The sequence below is a fragment of the Lemur catta genome, chromosome 8 (assembly GCF_020740605.2).
Source record: "Lemur catta isolate mLemCat1 chromosome 8, mLemCat1.pri, whole genome shotgun sequence".
Classification (NCBI taxonomy): domain Eukaryota; kingdom Metazoa; phylum Chordata; class Mammalia; order Primates; family Lemuridae; genus Lemur; species Lemur catta.
The window spans coordinates 18,041,733-18,059,780 of record NC_059135.1 but is presented as its reverse complement, the minus strand read 5'-3'; the positions used below and the strand labels follow the sequence as shown (position 1 = coordinate 18,059,780).

The 18,048-nt window shown below is 46.0% G+C and overlaps 1 long non-coding RNA gene across 1 annotated transcript in view; it reads right to left on the bottom strand.

Annotated features, from left to right (window-relative positions):
* Positions 1–999: 999 nt before the first annotated feature.
* LOC123643444 overlaps positions 1,000–18,048 on the bottom strand; it is a 90,249-nt gene continuing 73,200 nt past the window's right edge. The window contains exons 2-3 of the long non-coding RNA XR_006736788.1: positions 12,217–12,337; positions 1,000–1,088 (exon numbers count right to left, since the gene is read on the bottom strand). This is a non-coding gene — a long non-coding RNA (uncharacterized LOC123643444). The remainder of the gene's footprint in view (positions 1,089–12,216; positions 12,338–18,048) is intronic.

Here is an 18,048-nt window from a genome sequence, read left to right as displayed (position 1 = left end):
AGCAAATGGATATCCACATGCAAAAAAAAAGAACTTTTATTCATATCTTATGCTATGTCACACACAAAAATTAACTTAAAAAGAATCACAGATCTAAAAGTAAAATGGTAAAACTTTTAGAAGAAAGTATACCAAAAAAACCTTCGTGACCTTGGGTTACACAAAGATTTCTTAGATACAACACCAAAAGAATGATCCATAAAAGAAAAAATTGTTAAGTTAGGCTTTATCAAAATCAAAAACTTCCACACTTTGAAAGACACTGTTAAGAGAAGGCAAAAACAAGCCCTGGTCTGAGAGAAGATATCTTCAAATCACATATCTGAAAAAGGAGTTGTATATAGTCTATATAAGGAGCTCTAAAAACTCAGTAAGAAGGCAAATAAAAATTTTAAAGAGGCAAAAGATGTGAAACACATTTCACCAAAGAAGATACACAAATGGCAAATAGGTGCATGAAGAGATGCTCCACATCAATACTCACTAGCAAATGCAAATTTAAACCACAAAGAGATACTCCTGCACGTCTACTGGAGTGGTTAACATTGAAGACAGACCATATGAAGTGTTGGCAAGGATGTAGAACAACTGGGATCCTCATACACTGCTCGTGGAAATGCAATGGCACAATCACTTTGGAAAGCAGATTGGCAGTCTCTTAAGAAATTAAACATATGATCCAGCCATTCTACTTTTAGATATTTAACAGAAATAAGCTAAAGCATATATCCATATATTCATACACAAATGTTCATAGCAGCTTTATTCGTAGTAGCCAAAAACTGGAAACAATCCAAACAACCATCCTCAGATGACTAAACAAATCACATTCTAGCCACATAATGGACTACTACTCAGCCATATAAAGGAATAAACTATTGAATGAATCTCAAAAAGAAAATGCTGTGTGCAAGAAGCCAGAGAACAACGAGTGCATACTGTAAGATTCCATTTACATAAAATTCTAGAAAATGCAGACTTACCTACTGTGACAGAAAGTGGCTCAGTGGCTGCCTGAGGGTGGGGTGGCCGTGGGAGCAGGAGGGAGGGGCTCACGAAGGCAGACGAGGACATTTGGGTAAAGGTCCCTGAGGATAAAGGAAGTATTGGTTATTCTGTTTGTGATGATGGTTTCATGGGTGCATACATGTGCCAAAACTTACCAATTTGTAACTTTACACATGCCTAATTTATTCTATGTCAATTATACTTCTATTTTAAAAAGAAGAAAGGAATATACAGAACCCTGCCAGTTTTCATAAAACTAAGAATGAGTAATTAGCAATATAAGGCTTTATTATTCATAGTTCATGGTGAAATCTTCAGCACTAAAATGCCCTTTTAGCATATGATGATGGCAAGATCTTCTGGAATCTCTCAGATGTTCTTCCTCCTATTTCAGATTGTCTTTTTTGCAGACAGGGGTCATATCTGCTCTTCCATCAATATTTCCCTGACCCCTATTTGTCCCAGTCCTGCCCACTGCAGGCGGCAGTGCTCCCAGCTCACTGCCTGATGCCTGCCCCAATGTGAGGGATCCACAGTGAGATGGAAAGTATTGAAGGGGATGATCCCTTGGGCATTATGGATTATTCCAGAAGGATGTGGTTGCCCAGTTGAGATACCAACTGCTAGCTGCCCACTATAAAATAGTAAAAGGATTAACGCCATCCTGGAAGTACGACCCTAAGAATATACTAGAAAACAGCTGCAGGAACATGGACTATAACCTATCCATGGTAAGAGGTCAACAAATTCCGGTCAGTACATCACAGCAACTGATGTTGGATAAACTTAGCACGACAGGGGCAGTGCTGACTCATGCTGATATTCTGGCCCATAAAACACGCTAAGAATGTGGGCAGAGCTGTCTACAGATTTAAACCCTGATGAATTGGAATATGAGAGGAATGAAGAGGCCCACACCCGCTTATGATCTGCAGCCAAGAAGCCTTCCTGAGTTACAGTGACCACCACATCTTTGAACTCTCGGCGTGCATCATCCAGCCCACTGGTCAGACAACACCTCAGGCACTGCCTGGTGCCTGGTGCCTGGTATTGTGGTCTAACGTGACAACTTGGCTCTTACAGCAAAATGCAACTTTCATATTCATTCATTCATGCAATAAATATCCATTAAGTACCTGCAATGGCAAAGCACTTTGTTGTCTACTGGGGTTACCAGGATGACTAAGACAAGGGCTACCCTCACGGAAGTGAAGCTGAGGAAGGGCAGACGGACATTAAATAACTGGTTACATGGTGAGTGATCTGATGATAATTGTGCAAGAGCTAAACCTATGGTCGGCAATAAGAGCCTGTAACAGAGGAAGCCGAGGGGTCTGAAGGATGGGGGAAACCTTTCAGGAGAAAGAGACATCAGAGCTAAAATCTGAGGCATGAATAAGAGACGCCTGGGGAAATCAGGGGAGGGGGTGCCAGGCTCGGGGAGAGAGAGGGAAACAGAACTTTTGATTAAAAGAAGCCAGCAGGGCTATAGCAGAAAGGGAACAGGTGACATATGGCAGAAGCCAGAGGACAGGGGCCTTGTGGACTGTATTAAAGATTGGGGGAGAATGGAAAGCCACTGAGAGGCTTGTATTTTACCATCTTTATTACGTTGTAAACTCTCTAGAGCACAGGTATTACATCAAATTAACACAGAATAGCCTAGTCACCCAGAAAATTCCACCTGCCGGTAACAATCCTAAAATTTTGCTGGAGTCCTCTAGGATGCCTAACTGGGGTTAACTATTTGTAAATCTTTTTTCAAATGCCTGGTACTACTTTGAAGTTTTGTTCAGGACTGTAGATCAAATTCCACCAAAATTTTTTTTTTTTTTTTTTTTTCCTGCTTAAGTAGCTGCAGGGCAACTCTGAGTCACTTACTGTCTAGAAGTTAGAATGAGTGAATCACAGAGCTAGAGAGGAGAGGAGAGACCACCGGGACCCACACTTCGGAAGAGGCTTTCCCAGGGCCACTCAGGGCAGAGAAAAGGGCCCAGGGCACCCCAAGCCTCTACCCAAATTCTTGTGACTCTAGGATGCTCCTTAAAGGTTGTGATCTGGTTTGCTTTTTACTTATCACTCTCCTAAAAGTCAAAGGTGAAAAACAAAGCTACTAGAGGGTTCAAGTTTGTTGGGTTCTGGCTAATTCAGGTTGCTTTTTGAGGTAGAAGAGCTGAAATGGAATTGGGAACATTAAGGGAGTGGAAATTTCCTGGGCATGAGTAATGCCAAGTACTCATCACCCACATGTTGTTCTCAATAACCTATGCAGTCAGTATTATCAGCCCCATCTCACAGATGAGGAAACTGAGCCTCACAAGACCACAAAGATAGTGAGTGATTATAAGAAAGAAATCAGGGATTTAGATGCAGGTCAGTATGGCTCAAAAGCCATGTTTTTCTTGGTATCTGGTGCCGGTTCCTGGGTTGACTAGATTGGGTCCCTACAGGATGATGAAATTGCCTTATCTTTTAGAGAACTTGCCTGCTTGCTGGAATTGCTCTAAAACGCAGGACTCAAAAGCTCGTCACATTCCCAGGAGACAGTGATCTCCAAAGGGCTTGTTGGGGCCCTCCTCCCTAGGGAACAGGGCATTTAGTGCCTGGAGTGAAAAAACCTATCATGGGTTAGGACCAAAGCTGACAAGACAAAGTCACAAGAAATCCCAAAACCATGCTGGGAAATTATCCCTGCCCTGCCCACAGGGCCACTAAAACTGAACACTCTACCTCAGGCCTCCTGTGCCCTAGAGCAATAAGATCTTCCATCTCTCTCCTTCTCTCTCTCTCTCCACCGCCATAAGAAGCGCAAATCATACTGCACAGTGGTACCCAGAACTTCGATGTTGGTTCTTGAGAAGAAAGACAGAGAGACCAGACCTGTGTCATTCCCAGAAAGAAAATGAATCACGAATCCTCTGTTTACTCGGAAATCTCCGGTTTGCTCTCCCCACCCAACTCCCCACCCTTTCCAAGAGAAAGGTTTCCAGTTAAGTGCTCCTTGGGTATCTCAGAAAGGAACAAAATGTCTGTTTTCTCCTTTATCCACAGAATATTCCTCAACATTCCCTCCATTCAGGCATCAGGCAGATAAGGCTCTTCCATCGCTGTGCACCTTCACAGATGTTGAAGGCAGCCCAGGGCCCACGCCTGCGGTATCTCGTGTCAGACATGGAACTTGGCTTTGGAACTAAGTTCTGAACTTGACCATCCTAGCAATCAAGGCTCGTGTCCTTGGATTTCTCCCATTCCCTCCCACTCAGGGGCCACAAGGATTGGCGTAGAGGCAGCAGCTGAAAGGGCAAAGACAGAAGTTTGAGCACAAAGCAATGATTAGGGATGAAGCAAAGGGAAAAGAGGAGCATGTGCTGCCATGGAAAGAGCACTGGTTAGGAAATAAGTAGCTGTGGATTGTATTTGTAGCTTTGGCACCTACGACCTGGAAACCAGTAGGTAAGACACTTCACCCCTCTGGACCTAAGATTCTTCTCCTGTGACGCAGGAGTGTCTGGCTTGACCTTTAAAGTAAATCTGATACAGGTTCACTATCCCTTATCTAAAATTCTTGGGACCAATTCTGGTTTTTTTTTTATATTTCCAAGTATTACATAATGAGATATCTTGGGGATATTTTTCTTTGTATACATCTTATACACATGGTCCGAAGGTAATGCTATAAATATTTTTTATTATTTTGCGCATGAAACAAAGTTTGCATTATAGTACTTACGTATGGAATTTTCTACTTTGTAGTAAATGCCAGCACTCAAAAAGTTTCAAATTTTGGAGCATTTTGATTTCAGATTTTTGAAGTGGGGGTGCTCAACTTGTAATAACATTCTGCTATTTCTGTTGTCCTGTGATCTGGAGAGATTGGAAGGAAAGAAAAAGAAGGGCAGAAGGAGGGAGAACATAGGGAAGAAAGTGGGGCTTCGGAATAAGTGGAGGAACAGCACAAAGAACACCTGGAAAAGAGAGGCCAGAAGAGCATCCAAAGAAGAAAATATTTTGGAATCAGAGAAATAGCTTGTGTTGGTTGAACTTGCATGTAGATAAGACCACAGCCAACCTCCAAGGGAGCCTAGTGCTGGCAGAAGAAGAGAAAGTAGAAAGAGAAGACAGGGCTGCCTTCCTGTCCTCCCACCTGCCCTGGGCCCTGGAACTCCCATCTTTCTGCAAGCCAGGCGGGGACACCCAACTAGATGTGGAGGAAACATCTGTCCAAGTCTCACGGCTCAGCAAGAAGACAAGCTTTCATCTATAAAGGCCAAGTGCTATGCTCTGAGTAAGGCATGATCCAGGCTTGAGGCTTCTGAACTAGAAAGAGCTTGTCTTTAATGTAAATTTAGAATGATAAAGCAGGGTGGAGGGGCCGGTGGTGTGGGGAGAGGGAGAGAGAGAATGAATATAAATAATCTCTGGAGGTAATAGTTGACTGTCTTCGGGAATGTTGAGACTCAAAGTTCAGAGGGCAGGAAGGATGAGGAGACACAAATTCCCGAGAGTGATCTCCCGGTGGCCGTGGGCTGCCCCATCAGTGACTCCTGTCTTCCCCTGGCCTCGCAGTCCTGGCCAGGGCTTGCTGCTCCAGGGAGGCTTGGTAGGATTTATGAGATGAGCTAGTGGGAAGTTCTTGGCAAACCAAAGCTGTAAGTGTACAATACTTTATCTCCTACAGGGATGTTTTAAGAAAAGATGGGAAATGTCTACATAAAATAGAACCCCAGCCACTGGTCAATGACAGTGGCCTCTCTCTGGAGCTACATCAAAGGCGCAGCTCTGTCTATACCCTGTGGCCTCTGCAGGGCCTGCCCCGGGAGCTCTGCAGTCTGCTCGGGGTCAAGGAGGGAAGGAAGCACAGCCAGCGCCAGTGTTCCCCCAGCACTGTCAAGGGAAGGGAAGCTGGGTCTGCTGGGGACTCTCTTGTCCCTCTGGCTTCCTTTCCGGGAAATTTCTCCACCATCCAGAGGGCTTCAGTGGGGCTGAAGCCTGGTAGAGTTTTGTTGTAGGAGCACTGGACAGGGAGTCGGGTAACTGGCCTATAGTCTGAAACTGGAGAGCTGCAGTGCCTGGAGAATGTCACTTCTCTCCCCAAGTTCACTTCCTCAGAAAATGAGATAGTCGAAGATGAATTAATAGTGTTCTTACTAATCTTCTCCATTGACCATGGAAAAGTAGAATCAGCTTTTAAATTTCAATGAGGAAATAAGCCATCTCTAGAACAAGAGGATTATATTTAGAATTAGATGCAAATCCCATCCTTACTATAAGTTACTCTCTAATGGTCACACTGCAATGAATAAGACCAGCTAAGATGCAATAACGAACACACGCTAAGTATCACAAGAATGGAAAATAAATAGCATATGTACTCACTATTAGCACATGAACTAATCTATCAACACTCATGTGCACATATAGTAGTAAAATCAGCAAAAACCAAGCAGGTGGGGAGGAGCAGGGGATGGGTAAATACACACCTAACAGGTACGATGCACGCTCTTTTGGTGATGGGCACACTTATAACTTTGACTCAAATGGCACAAAAGCAATTCATGTAATCAAAACATTTGCACATCCATAATGCTCTGAAATTAAAAAAAAAAAAAGAAAGAAGCTAAACACCTTAGGGCTCATTGAGGAGGTTTGTCTCACTCTCAATGCCATCTTCTTAGAGTCTATAAGAAGGGACAAGCTGTTCTTATTTTTCCGGAGGATGTTGCAGCTTCATCCCCGACATTTTGTTTTCCCTTTCTGTCTCATCCTTGGGGACACTTCACTGAGAATAAAATGCCTACAGCAAGCGCTACAAGAGCCCATAGAGAAACTTTATGTAAATTAGGAAAAAAGTAAGCCCATGCCAGGGCCAACAGCTCAGGAAGTGCTGTGCAGAATGGATTTCAGCTCTCATTTGATTTGCTTGGCTGGACGTCCCCATACAGCCTGCACAAGCTGCACAACTGCAGCTGAATAAAGGGTAAGGCTGGGCTTATAGCAGTTGCTTAAAGTCTGCACATCAGTAATAATCGTACAATACTGTGTGTCACAGGTCAGGTTCCCCAGGAGGCAGACTCAGAGTTGAGGGTTTGCATTGTGAGGAGCACTCTTGGGACCAACACCTATGGGAGGTGGGCAGTGGGCAGAGGGAGAACTGGACCCACATCGCAGCAGCAGCAGCGGCCCCCGCCCGTCCTGTAGGGAGCTCCACAACCGAGACGGTCCTTCTGCGTTGTCTAGAACTTGGTAAGGCTGGGGGCCTCTATGCTTCCCGTAGAGGCCAGTTGCAGATGTGGGCTATAATGAATGCTTATAATTTTATGTCGCCTTGACATCCATTTTGAATATAGGTTTAACTTTCTCACACCAGAGGCAGGGCTTAGTCCCTCTTAACGCAGTTTTCAGTTCTCTGCCCCCTCTCAATTCTTTAGTGTGATAGATTCAGATATCTGCCTTATACAGCTGCCTCCTGGCGTACCCTTCCCAAAGGGACAGCTAGACACAGCCTGCTTGATTCACCCCACTGGGCCCCACGCCCCGCATGGGCTGCACAGACATGCCACAGTGACCACCTCGCACAGTGCGAATCCCTGGAGCCTGGGCCTGCTCTGTAGACTCACCAACTAGAACTTCCCTCGGGAAACCTACTTGGGTATCGCCCCAGAGCCCAGTAAGAGCTTTGGCCTACGAGTCCTTCTCGCCCACACTGTTGGTCAAGTGCGTGCATCCCGGGTGGCTCCCACTTCCTGTTGGCCTTGCAGGTGTGCGCCCGCCCCTCTTCCCCCTGGGGTCTGTAAGTGATATACCGCTCCTGTCATGTCATGTGTTTTGTTTTGTTGTTCTGCCTCCTCCATGTCTCACCTGGCTGACACACCTGGACCTAACTCTCCTCCTGGTCAGGGTACTCCCAGAGAGCGGCTGTCTTGGTAGGAATAAACTGGACACAGATCATACGAGAAACACAAGTCTGCCAGTATAGAAAAGTTTCCTGCAAGAGGGACACCTGGTCACGAGTCAGACGCTTAGGTAACAGGCCGTCCTCCAGGATAAAGAAGTATCCCGTGAAAGATGCACTCTAAACACCCATGGCCACCTCCTTTGGAGCCCTGTCAGGGCAGGGCTAGAGTTTACGGTCACTCTCCAGAGAGAGATCTCAAGTCCAGATTAGAGGAAAATAAAACATAGCTGCAAGGGGGCATGACCTTGGGGAAAAAGTCCCAAGTCCTCTTGGGTAAGTCCTGAAGAGGGATTCAGCTACGAGTGGTCAGCAGACAACACTGGTAGCATCTAGGGGACACGAGTTTGGTTGTGGTGGCTCTGGATGGCACAGCACAAGATCCATGACACTGTGTTCATGCTTCACAGTTTAACAAGCATGTTCTGTGCCACCATCTTCCGTTTGCCCTTCCAGGTACCCCTGCTACCTTTCTGCACCCTGCTGTCTGCCTTGGGAGGCTGACCTTGCCTTTGACTCCTGCTTGGGTTTGGCCAATGGAGCCCTGGCAGAAGATCAGAGGGAGGGGGAGGGGAAGGCCCAGGAGCTCTCTGCAAAGTCGCCTTGGTTTGGACGCCTCCTCCAGTGAAAGGTCCAGGGCTCCTATCCAAAGCCCTCTCCACGGACCACTGATTCTCCCCCAAGTCCCTCTCCTCACCCTTCCAGCCTGGGCTCTGGAACAGGCCTCCCTCCTCTCCACCCCCATGGTACTAACGCTGGGATGCTGCCTTGTCTGTGTGATTTCTCAAAACTCTGCCCTTACTTTCGCAGAGGCTCCTTTAATAAGCCCTCTTTGAATTATCCTAATTCTAGTGCATTCCCTCAAAGTATCCTAATTTGGTTTCTCCTAGGACCCAGATTAATACTTTTAGATGTACTTTATCTCACCTTTTCCTCTCTACCACCCTGTGAATCAGATGTTCTTATCCCCACGTTAGAGATAAGGTAAGAGAAGCTCAGAGACATTGCAGGGTGTACCCAAGTTCCCAGTTAGTAAGATGCCCGTGTCTGCTGACTCCGATCCAGTCTACCTCACTAGAACACCCTGGCATTTCCCTCAGGTTGTCCTCACTTTCCATCACAGCTCAGACAGGAGCAAGGAGAAGGAGGAACAGTTGTGGTATCAAGACCACAGAACATTCTAAAATTTCCTATGAGGATGAGGTGGTATATAGAGGAGACACAGAAGACTGTGGAAAAGAAGATGAAAAATAGTCCACTTTCTGATTTATGCCCTACCCAGCCTTCTGGAAATCTTAAGTTTTTTTTCTAAATTCCCCTTCTCCATTAGAAAATTAAGTTATTTCAGAATTCAGATCCACCCCAATCCGAGGCCTGACCCCGGGCAGGTCACATGACCTTTGGGTCTTTGGTTTCTTCATCTGCGTAAAGTAAGATAGGTTAACTATTTGAATCCCAAGCACCCTCCCATTCTGTGTTTCTATGAGCTTCTTGTTCTCTTCGCTTCCCTTATCCTAGAAACAGACAATGGTCATGTGGTTAAACCCTTATACCCACGATTGTTAGTCTCATCCCTGGGAAAAAAAGGAAGGAGCTCAGATGATGCCCTGTACAAAGACTCACTTGTTAGCTCTGAAGGGCCCTTCTAAAGGTCTTGTTCAGCCCCTGCTTTTAACCAGGGTAGCTGTGAAGTCCAATGAGAGAGTAAAGATACCGGTTTAGTCTGCCTTGTTCCTGAAGCCCCTGTGTACGGCAGATTTCTAGACTCTCACTCCCATCCTGGGTGTGTCTCTGTTTCCCTGATCAAAAGCAGATGGATCCTCCTTGGACAGAATGTTTGTTGTCCCAGTTTGCCTACATGGCCCTACGTTATTGACAAATCATCCAGCCCAGGGACCAGCTAAGAAGGAGACGTTTCACTCTGGCACTGCCACCAATCTAAAGAATTTTCACCTCCTGGAGCACCAGGCAGGGAGAAGAAAATCGTTTTTCCTCCCTTTCCATCCTCCTATTGCTAGACTTTGGAGTAGGAATCGGGAACCCTGAATTCTTAGTACTAATCTAGCCACTAACTCTGGCAAGTCTCTTCCTTTCTCTAGACCTCATTTCATTGTCCATTAAAATGGATAATTGAATAGCAGTTTCCTTTCTAGTTCTAACTTTCCATGAACCTATAAGGATGAGTAGGTTTTGAGTAGATTAATTTGGGTAGATGACATTTGAACATGGGTTCCCCAGAAAATAGGGTCTGAGGGGAGACTTCAGTGTTAATAGTTTACTGGGAGGTGCAATCCCAAGGCAGCAAGAGTAGAGGGGAAGGGACACGAGAGAGGCAGGAAGACTAAGAAGCAAAAGCGATACCTCACCAAGCTGGACACAGCTTTACAACACTTTGAAGAAGCCCAAAGGGTCACTCAATCACACTGAACATCTTTGCACATGTTGTACCAAAAAATAAAATAAAATAAAAATAGAACCCTTGGAGAGAAGAAAAATCATGAACTTTTATGCAGACACCTTCCTATTTCCTCTCTCCCATCAGTTCAAGTTTGGCCATTTGGGGTCTTCTAGGTTACATCATCTGAACCCTTTACAAGTAACTATGGAAGCCAGATCCTTCAACCAGAAATGTGATGCTGCATCCAACCCAGAAGAGGTGGGAGGATCCAGGGAGTTCGGTGTTCAGTTGTTCTGCCTCCCATGATAGAGTTGTGTTAGATCACCTGGAACCTGTCCTGCCTGTGGAGGGAGGTAGCTCAGTATTTGGGAGATAGTGACACTGGGCAAAGCTAAGGAGGCACAAAAACCCTATCAGCCTTAGATGGGTACAACTGGATAGGAAGGTTAGGTACACAGGGAGAGCTCAGGCACCTTCATGGAATGTTTTCTGAGAAATTTGGATACGGAGATATAACAACTTTCCCTGTCCTCAAGGAACACACACCCTATGGGAGAGACAGACTTAGAAACAGGCAATTACCCCAAGAAATCATTGCATAGATCACTGTGCATGGTTATACTGACCACCCTCATTTTACTTCTAGGAAAATGAAACCCAGACTCGACCAAATTCACAGGGAAGGTCTATGGCACAACAAAACCTAGGAAACCCAGGCTGCTAATTTCCAAATCAACGCTTAATTAACTGCCCCTTTCCTAAAGGCACAAAAGTGGTTTAGAGCTGGCTATGTTGGGAAACAAGAGTGGATTAAAAACGTCCGGCAGCCTCAGGCAACATTGCTCAATTCTGCACGAATCTGCCAGCAGATCAGCATGATGCATCGGTGACTGGGGTGGGTGGAAGGGGGAAGGGGGGTGTCAGGGAACTCTTTGTGAAGACAACCTGCTTGCTAAAAGGAGCTAAGGGGGATCAGTTTAATTGAAGTGAAAGATATTTTAAGGAAGGTAAGAGCCTAGCTGGGGGTTCAGCCAAGGGGTTTAGTTCTGCCTTTGAAAATGAGAAGAGTTGAACAGGATCTGTATGGATGAGCTGATAAAAAGCCCTTTGAAGTGGACAGGGATCTTTTTATAGCCTCAGAATAACTCAGCCCTGGGTGAGGGAAGAGAGTGTGGAGGGTGGTGAGCTGTTCCCCTCCAAATGGATTTCTTCTGGCTTGGCCATGAAGAGAGAGAGATTGGCCTGGTATCCCTGTCTATCCGAGAGAACAGGAATCTGGCAGTCCTTCACACAAGAAAGTGCAGACAAACGACCCAGGGGAGGCCCTCGAACGCTGGTTAGCACACGTTAGGAAGAAAGGAACAGAATGTGGAATCAGCCCCCACACACCACCCCCAACCCATGCACCATCAAGTCCATTAGATCAGTTAATCCTTAAAAAGAATTAAGAAGAGTTCTCTCAGACTTGTTGTCAAGAAGTAATACCAAGGGTGGGGTTGGGAAAAAAGAAGAAATAATAGCAATAAAAATGATTCTTACGGACTGTTTACTATGTGCCAAATCCTGTACATGTGATGTCTCATTTGTTCCTCTTAACAACTCTAGGAGGTAGGTATTATTTTTATTTCCAGTCTACATTCCAGAAAACTGCAACTTATTTATGTACGAACACGTTTAAGCAACTTGTTCAAGTTTAGTTCATCACTGGCCAGAACCTAAATAGATAAAATTGTTAGATTAATAAATGCTCAGGTGCATGAGCTGACGTGTGGGAGCAAACCTCATGGGGTAAAGCCCCACTCCTGAATGATCAGCTTTGGCTGAACAACTGAGCAACGTGGTCTCACGTTCCACTCACCGAATAGCTCAGCATCTCCTTTTGGATGTGGGAACATCTGGCCAGAGCCTGAAGCCTCAGCTTTCCTCAGACTCTCGTGTTGGGTTCCAAACAGGAGTTCCATACAGGGTCCTGTGTTGCCCTACATTCGAAGAGAAAGAGAAAACTTAAAGAAAAGGCACCCCAGTGATAAATATGCCCCCAAGAAAGAGATGCCACAGTTGTAGTCCAACTGAAAAGTTGCTCACTAGCACTCTTCATTTCTACGGAAGGTAGAAAGAGGGAATTTGGGCCCAATTACAGTAAAATTTAAGTTAGCCTTTAATTTAAGTACTTTGTCAAGATCATGAGCCTTGTACTCTGAAACCCAGCCTATATTCCTTTAAATACATCAAAATCTTGATATCCAAAGCTAGAAAGTGGAAAAGGCAAAGAAGTCAGGAGACTTGGGGGTTTAATCTCAATTCCTCTAAAACCTCCCTGTGTGACCTTTGGAAGGTATTCCACCTACTTTCTGGGCCTTGGTTTTCCCATCTGTAAAATGAGAGAGTTGGACACACTTGACTTGCAAGGTACCTTCTCTTGCTGTCATTTTGAGTCTTGGATGATAATCCTAGCTTTAAATTTACATACCTCATAGAAGCTGCAGTAAGAAACAAATTGGTAAAAGAAAGGGAAAAAAGTGTGGGCACTAAAATGATCTCTGAAAAGGAAAATGAATGAGATTGTGTGTTATATAAGTTCAAGGGACTGTGTGTCGTCAGTGAGCCACAAATCCTTCCTAGCCTCCTTGAGTCATCATAAAGATAAATGAAAAGCTGAAATTCCATGATACAGAAACTTCTCCCTTCCCCTTTGAGGTTGGAGGGTTGACTCTCAAGGCCTACAGAGATTTCTTCCTGTCTGCTAGACAGACAAGACTTCAAAGCACACTAGACCCCCAAGCTTCTGCCTGTGGGGTCACTACCCCAACCCCTCCCACCTGACCCCTTCCCTACTATGGAAACCCCACACAAAGGGCATGCGAAGGAAAAGCCCTGGTAATGGAATTTCAGGACACATTAGAGCTGAAAGAGACTTTAGAGAGCTTTTTTTCCAAACAAAGTTCTGAGCACAGGGCATGTGCTAATTGGCCTGGCTCTAGCTATGAAATAAATTGCTATCATCATTATTTTATTCTCTGAAGGAGACAACCCCAGGTTAGTATTTCAAAGAAGAATGAGTCACTGGAGAGGTTTAAAAGTACCCGCTAATTATTTCTTTAAAGAAAAACCTTAACTCTGGGAGAAAGGAGTTACATGCAGCATCAGCTGCCCATTAAGATGAAAGGGCCGGTTACCTGGGCTGCTCCAGGGAGCCCAGGAATAACAAGAGCTCCCCTTGTACTGCGAGCGGTTCCCCCACAGAGGCTCTTCCGCAGACGTTATCTCACTGACCCCAGTCCCTGGGAGAGGAGCAGCAGCGGGCTGACGGCTGTGTTAGCCCTTTCCCTCTGTCGCCATGATGTGAGGAGGCCGAGGGAAGCCAGGATGGGATTAAGAAGGGATGTGGGTGTTCTCGTTACCTGTGGAGGCAGCACGTGGGGAGCTGCTTAGAACAGCAGAATTAGATTCCCCAGCTGGGAGCTATCTGTCCACCTTCTCCATTGGCTTCCAAGCACATCTGAGTTTTATTCAAATAAAATTCTGTGAAGAATCCCAATAGTCAAGACAGAAGACCAATTCTATGATAAGTTCAGAATTTTGACATTAACTCAGTATCGAGTCCATCTATAGGAATAATGAGGTTCATTTGAGGAGTACAAAAATTTGCAATCACAAATGTGAGTCATTATGGTGGATGTCTTAAAATTTGTGAAAGACCTGCCAAGTTTCCTTTGAGCCAGTGCTTCCTAGGACCTTGAGTGGGGAGAATGGGATTCACTGGTTCAAGAACTTAGGTTAGGTAGTGTTATGGGTCAAATTATGTGCCCCGCCTCAATTCATACATTGAATTGCTAATCCCCAATACCTCGGAATGTGACTGTATTTGGAGTCAAGGTCTTTAAAACAGTGATTAAGTTAAAATGAGACCTTTAGGACATACCTTTATCTGGTCTGACTGGTGTCCTTAGAAGAAGAGGGGACAGGGACACACAGAGAGACACCAGTGATGCATACAGAGAAGAAGAGGCTGTGTGAGGGCACAGCAAGAGGGGAGCCACCTGCAGCCCGTGGAGAGGCCCCAGAGGAAACCAAACCTGCCAACACCATGGCCTTGGACTTCCAGCCTCCAGAACCATAAGGAAATTAATTTCTGTTGTTCCAGCCACCCAGTCAGTGGCATTGTGTCATGGCAGTCCTCGTAGACTAATGCAGTTAGTGATGTAAGTTACTGAATCCAGCAGGGAGAGAGCCAGGGGTGGCCCCTTCCTGATCTTCCTCCTTGGCCACTCCGCTGAATTTAGCCTCTCTCTCTGCAATAATTGAGGGTCCAGATCCATGACTCTCATCCTACAGAGTGTTTATGGGAAACGCCAAGTGATGGGTGACATGTGGAGATGTTGACTGATATCTGATTTTGCATCTTTTTGCTGCTGAGTTCACCAAAACATAATCTTGCTTTCGGCCTTCTTCATCGAAGAATGGTGGCCAGGTCTTTTTGTCCGTAAGTTCAAGCAGGGTTAAGATCTTTGCTGTGTGTTTCAACGTGAAGAAGAAAATGGAAAAGGAGGAAGAGACAAAGAGGAAAGAGATGGAGGAAACACAAGGAAAGTCAATAGAGGAGATCGAGAAGGGGTGTTGAGGAGAGGGGGAAAAAAGAGAAGGAGCAGGAGGAGGAAAAGAGACATTTCTGGATTTCTGGGAGTCACCCAAAGCAGGTTTTGTCTTTGAAAGTCCAGGTCAACTGAAACTCTTCCAGGCCATTTGTACAAGAAGAGAAGGAGCTGGGAGCTGTGGTCCAGGAGGAAAACAGTGGCCCAGTTACAGACAGGAAATGATGGGATGTCCTATAATGGGGAGGACAAGTGAGGGACAAGTTCCAGGACAGCGTGAACCTGTCCCTTACCCAAAGGCTGCATCCCAAGTGAACCTCTGCTAGGACTCCTGCATCACTGGCCAGTGGCTAAGTCTTAGAGACTGAGACTCCGGGAGCTGGGACAAGGTCCTGCAGCCAAACTTGGTACTGGAAAAATTAAATTTAAATCAACCATGCAGGTCTGTCTGATGGGTATCCTCAGGAAAATTCCTGAAACCTTCTGACCAGAGGACTTTCCCATATTTCCTGGCACAACCTAAAAGAAAACACAACCTAAAAAAGGGGGAAGGAAGGCACAAAAAATGGACTTTTTACTCACCCTGGGAGCTGCGGCTTAGGCATGGATTTTGTTGGATATTTAAGAATTTTATTGGTAGAGTAAAATTAGTACAAGAATAAAGGCAATTCCTATTCCATACTTCAAGCACCACAGAGCAGCTCACACCCCTTGTGCCAGCATCAGCTGCTCCGCTCCAAGTTCAGTCCCTTTTCCTTTGGGCTTAGCCATCCTCCCACCAGGCATTCACCCATTCTCTCCTAGGTCTTACCTTCCCCCCAAACATTTGCTTCCTAACAAAGGACACCACTGGACAGAGACACAGTCCATTAGTGGTGGTCCCCAACGTCAGTGCTGAGCACTCTCTGGGGGCTAGATGATTTTCAAGGAGACCTTGACCTCTAAAGGATACCTCACCCCTACTTAATGACAACTGGCTCCTCAGCTGATAGGTGAGGCTGGCCCAGATTCTTCAGTCACTTTTATTTCTGTGATTCCAGTCTCCTCAGCCAACCCATGAACTCCCCTAGAGCAGAGAGAACTTGATCTGCCTGCTCAGGAGCTTAGGTGGGCAACGCTGGCTGCCCCAAGAAAGCAGTGACACAGGATGTCATCCAAACCTGGGTGGGGAGCAGTTTTCCTCCCCCTGTCTCTTCCTTCCCTTTCACATGTAAGAATACAGGTTACTGGTAAATCCATGAGAGGTCCCAGAATCCTGGGATGGGAACCATTGGTTTCAATTTTCTGCCTAAAGTACTAAAGTGCTAAAAGCTCAATCCCATGTACAGTTTTCTTACGCTTACTTCTTATCATTTCATCCTTGCCTGCCTACATCCCCCAGATAAAAAAGCACCATGCTGGGGTCAGAATGCCTACCTGCTAGCTTTGCTGACTAACGAGGTGTATGGCTCTGAGTGGGCCCCTTCGCCAGGCAAGGCTTCCATTTCCCACCCTGTAAGCTAAAGAGCCTGGACCCTGGCTATCTGTGCATCACCTAATTCTCCTAGGATTTCCTGAGTCCCTCGCCCATGTGCACAGCAGTGAGGACAGCCCAGATGAGCACAGCCATCAGCAGGCCCTGGAGCATGGTAGGGAAGAAGCCAAGAGAAATAAGTGGGATGTTCAGCTGAGCTTCAAATAGGAAGAGGCTGTCGGTTCACCCAGGCTAAAGATGAAAAGCATTCCACAGAGCTGAAGCAGCTCTGGGATGGGGTCACGCCCCTGAGGGATGTCAGCAATGGGGAGAGGTCCTGAGAAGACAGAGAGCCCCCCTTCAGGTCTGGCTCCAAAATCTGGCCCAGTAGGAGCCAGGGACAAATGGGAGGAGGAAGCGGTTCCCCTTGGGGAGCCTGACCAAGAGGGCAAGCCACCCACCTCCTCCTATCAGGACAGGGAAGGAAGGCAGGATGGGTGAGGGAGCGAGGCTGAGCTCTGGGGTGAGTCTTGAGATGCCTAGAAGCCGGAACTCTGCCCTGACTCCTGCGGCTGGTGAAGCCTAAGAGTGGTAAGGTCCAGGTAGCAACAGCAAGTCCTCTCATGAACAGCATCTCTCTCTCACACACACACACATACACACACACCATCAACAACAACAACAACTCAGCAAATCCTTCCACTCCATCCTGCTTACAAACTCAGCTAGGGAGTTTGGAGTAAAAAGCAAGAAAACAGATGTTGCATCCAAGCTGAGTTTCTCATGAGTAAATAGGTTCCACATGGTAAAAGAAAGGTCACAGAGAAAGAAATGTTTATGAGAACAAAAGAGGAGAGGCAAGAGGTGTGGAGAGACTTTCATCTTACCAGAAAGGACAGCCAGCCGGTCCAAGATGTGGTGTCCTGCCTCTGAAGTTGAGCTCTGTGCCCAGCCCTGAGGAGGTGACAGTACTATGTCATGGCTAAAGTGACCACTGCCCTGCACATGGAGCAGGGAGGACAAGTCCTGGTCCTGCCAGTGTGGCTGCCTTGCTGTGGGGCTTTGAGTCTGCCCTTGACTCTGAGACTCAGCGTTTTCATCTGTAAAATGGAAATAAGGACTCTTTGGCCCAGCTCACCTTGCTGAAGATGCAAGAAATAATAGATAATAGAACTAAAGGCATTTTATGGATCTGGGAAGGCAGGAATTATAATGTCTGGACCAGGGTCAGAGATGGAGGGGGAGTCCTCAGCAGGGAAATGCAAACCGAAGCCATGGAAGTGGATAAGGAGTGAGAAGAGAGTTCTGGAAACACCAGTTCTCATGGTGGGCAGGGGAAGAGGAGCCATGAGACAGGAGGATGGAGAAGGAGACCATTGAAAGCTGAAGGAAGGTGATTTGAGCAAGCAACATTTGTGTCGAGCAGATTTCTTAGGAAATTAGGTTTTCTTCTTCATACCTCCCATGTACCCCCAGCGTGGGGGCCAGGCAAAGCAGAGAAAATGACCATTTGAGGAGAGAAGACATATAATTTGGAAAATCATTTTTCATTTTTTGACATTTGTCTTTAGCCTGCAGAGAATCACTGGGCTTACCCATTCCTCCCTAGGGATTTGCTTTGTGATACTGGGCGTCTTACACAACT